The following is a 4,262-nucleotide window of genomic DNA, read 5'->3' as shown; positions in this document are numbered from 1 at the left end:
AGCGGAGTGCAGGCTGGCGGACAGCAGACCGGCCAGCGGGGGGATAAAGGCACCGTGGGGAGGGGGGGGGGAGGCCTCCTGGAGGAATGCTCGGGCCGTCTCTCAGCAGCCGGGGAGACGGGCTAGAATGTCTGCACGCTCGGCATGAGGGGGCCGTTTGTTTCAGGGGCCCGGACGACCCCGCAGGTACCTGCCCGGATCAGGAGGCGGACAGGAAGTGGAGCCGAGCGGCGGCGGAGCATCCTCTCAGCCGTCTGCGGGACAGAGCCGCCAGCTGCTCTGGAGTCTGAGGAGAAAGAGAAAAAAAAACACTTTTAGGTTTTTGGAGACTGTCGGAGTTTGATCAGAAGGACTTTGAAGGAATTCACTTTTTTATGAAACAACCCTGTCTAGACCTGTTTGAAACGTGTAAAGGTTTATTTATTCATTTTAGATTCATATATTTATGTTATATATTTATTTATTTCAGAATATATTTTTACAGTTAGAGTCAAGCAAATATAGAGAAAAAAAAAAAACAACTAGAAAGTGTATCAGGTGTGTAAGGACTGAAATACTGTACCGTTATTTCATTTACTTTGAGGAAAGGCTCAGCTAGCGATATATTTTAATAGGACCAAAACATTTTTAACATTTTGGCAAAATGTTAACAAGATTCCTCTGATCTTAAATCTTTTTATCACACTGTGGCGACTGTGAACCACTTGGTTATTTTTAATTGGTATTTGTCTTGTAGACACACTAATTTTACCCAGACTCCTGTTACATGTGTCCCACGCCCAACCTGACAAAACACACGAATATGAACAAAACACCGCTTTGTAAACGTCAGAGATGGAGGTGTTTTATTGATCACTGTGCTCACCCATCAACAAATGACTTTTATCACGATCTTAAAAAGGAGGTGTACTTTACCGTTTGGCTTTTTTCTTTCAGAGTTTAAACATATAAACCCTCTTACGAGATCGCTTGTTGTCTTTCTTTATGGACGCCGTTGCGCCGGCAGATGACATAAAAAAAAAAAAAAAAAAAAACTTCAAAGCCGCCCTCCTCGATGCGGTTTGAAACGTGGCGGCCGTGCAGCAAACGCCATCGGGGCCAAATAAAATCTGACCTTTAGCTCGGGCCCCGCGGCGTTTAACGGCTGAATAAAACCCCGAAGCGGAGCGATAAGGATGAAGTAACTGCCTGGGGACAGTTCAGCAGCGGCGGCCCTGCTGGGGAAAGTTCATGTGCAAAGACACACTCGTTCTCCTACGTCTGTGTTTAAATTATTCCACGAAGGCGTGAGCCGTCTTTATTTGTAGACAAAGGAAGAAACATCCAAACTATGCTAGGTTGCAGCTGAATTAGTGATTTATGCCTCAGAGGCCGCTATCTCATATGTGTGCACAGTTTCCTCCACGGTTGGGAGCAGATCTGTGTTGAAGCATGAAAGCTCAGTCTGTGATCTGTGTGTGGGTGTGTGTGTGTGTGTGTGTGTGTGTGTGTGATGGTGAGCCAGTGGGGGTGTCTCGATATGGATAGTCGACCCTGCTTGCCAACTCTCTCCTGTCTACAGCATGATACTGCGGGACTTTCCCACCTGCACACCTTGAACATCAACACTCCGCCGCCGCCGATTAATGGCGGCGTCCCAGAGTGTGTTAGGACCTGCGTGCGCACGTGGACATCCCCTCTGCGTCCAGCGAGCGCACGCAGGACCCATCAAAGCGTGAAAAAGAGAGGGCTTGTGTTTTGAGAGATGCCTTCAGCGCTCGTCTTTCGCGATGGATGGGGCGTGTCTCATTCCTGACTCGTCCCAGCAGAGAGAAGAAAAGAAGAGTGTTGCAGTGATAGTTTGTTCATGACTTTGACCCTCGGCTTTTCTGTTGCTGTTGCAGTGTTTCCAACAAGACTAAAGTTTCCGTGCAGGGCTTCCTGCCACTGCCTTTTGTAGTCATGAAAAGCAGACTTTGTGCAGACCTGAGAGCGCTAACCCCCCCCCCCCCCCCCCCCCCCCCCCCGACATTTTGAAGGTCATCTCTCTGAACACGCTGGAAATCCTGACTTGTGATACCTGATGCCCAGAAGTGCTCTCTGGCACTTGTTTAACCGATGTTTTTGGAGTCTACTTGGCCCCAAGACAGATGCTTTTGTTCCTCCTCCTCCTCCTCCTCCTCCTCCTCCTCCAGGTGGTCCGCCGCTCCTCGCTGAAAACACTTAAACCCCTCATCCGCACCCACTCTGGAGGGCCGGCTCACACGCTTAATGGACGCCCCCGGACTTTCATCACCTCCTCAGCAGCGGCCTTAAAGGGCTCTCGAGGAAACCAAATCAAGTGTGTGTGTGTGTGTGTGTGTGTGTGTGTGTGTGTGCATGGCGTGGGTGGACGGGCAGGTGTGGAAGTCAGTGATCTTCCTCGTCTCTCCTCACGGGGCAGGCAGACAGCGCAGGTGTTCCCTCAGCACTCAGGCTCTCACACTCTGATCTCAGCCCTGCTGTTTGTCAGCCGGGGACGGGACTTAGCAGCAGCAGCGGCGGCGGCGGCGGCCGTGGCGGTGGCGTGGGGAGGAGGAGGAGGAGGAGCAGGGTGGAAATATAGCCGGCTTTGTTGTCTGCCCCCAATTATCAGAGAGCATAATTTCTATATTTAGAAGGCTGCACATTTGGAAGGCAGGGGAGGTGCCGGGGATCTCACCTGTTGCTTTAAAGCTGTGGCCACTTCTAAGAGTGTGTTTGCGCAGGGATGGTGTCTGCAGCTTTGTGTCATTTCAATCCTGCAACTATTGATTTCAGGCTCTTTGTTGTTTGTTTATTCCCCAGTAAATTGCTGTGCTCACAAATTATTAGCTACATGTGTGTTTATAGGGATTACAGCAGAAGTGTAAGTATAGCGTTATCCACTTGATACTTTTGGGCTTTCATCCGAGTCCAGAGAGAGAGAGAGAGAGGGAGAGAGAGGGAGAGGGAGAGGGAGAGGGAGGGGGGTGTGGGAAGTAAAAACCTGGAAAAATCTACAAGCAGCCGTCCACAAATATAGCATCGCTTCATCTATCATTCATGTTTTGAGGCACAGCACACACACATAAAAAAAAATCATCTTTCACACTTCCTGTATTGTACTTTGTTGGAGTTTGATCATTTCTGGCGTCCCGGCCGGGCGAGAGGATTCTGCGGTCTGCCTTTAGCAAGCAGCAATTAGACCCAGCATACCTGATTTTTACTGACACTCCGCATCGCGAGCTGTCAGCTGCAGTGGAAAATATGCTCCTCTGTTTGCATCGCCATGGTGACATGAGCAGAAAACATGGATGTTTAGGTGCTGTGCAGAACAAAAAAAAGAAAAAGAAAAAGAAAAGGGAGAAGAAGAAGAGGAAGAAGAGGCCGGGCCACTGTCATTTCTGCAGAGTTTAGTCTCCCGGTTAACAAGGCGCCCACAGAGAAGCAAACACAGCGCCGGGCTGCCAGTCAGCCGCTGTGTTTTGTTTAACCGAAGGCATCTGAACACATAGTACCTGGAGGAGGATGAGCCCAAGACTCTGATCCTCAATAACAAACACCCAGCTGTCATCTGTGGCATCGAGCCACCGCGCAAATACAAGTACCAGAGTGTTACAGCACATATGATGAACCGGAGCGCCTCTTTATATAGAATGGAATCACTAAGAACACTGACAATCAGGCTAAATACGCCGCTGTGTTCATCGGTTTGCTGACTGTCTGCTAAATGCAGGTTTTCCTCTCAGAATGTGAAGATAAGAAGGGCTGAGGGAGTCGAACCCGGCATTACTGCTGAACCAAACACTGAACGAGAGACGAGGCTGCTGCTGCTGAACTGGAGGAGCATCATGTTTTCCTCCAGGGTGACGCAATAAGAGTGTGGTTATAGCTTTAAATCTTACTGGACGACATGGAGTTTGCATGTTCTCCCTTTTTTTTTCTCTCTCCAGATTCTCCACCTTCCTTTCAGGAAGGCTGGACTAAACTAAATTTCCCTCCCTCTGCAGTCCCGCACATCTGCTGACCGAAATAGGCCGAAAGCCCGTGAGTCCACATTACAGAGTTGCAAATTAGGTCTTGACATTTGGACGCTGTAATTGCCCCCTGGGAAGCATGAGGCATCAATTAGGCTCCCAGCGCCGTGACAAACCATCCCGAAAGGTTAAAATCACAGGATCGCTGCCCTGAACTGTCCAACCAGGGCCATTTAAAAACACACTGCTTTATTAGTAGTTATCAGCTGCTTCAGATCAAACTCAACGGTGGATTTGGATCGATCG

Source organism: Salarias fasciatus, chromosome 2 (assembly GCF_902148845.1).
Source record: "Salarias fasciatus chromosome 2, fSalaFa1.1, whole genome shotgun sequence".
Classification (NCBI taxonomy): domain Eukaryota; kingdom Metazoa; phylum Chordata; class Actinopteri; order Blenniiformes; family Blenniidae; genus Salarias; species Salarias fasciatus.
This window is presented reverse-complemented; position numbering follows the sequence as displayed.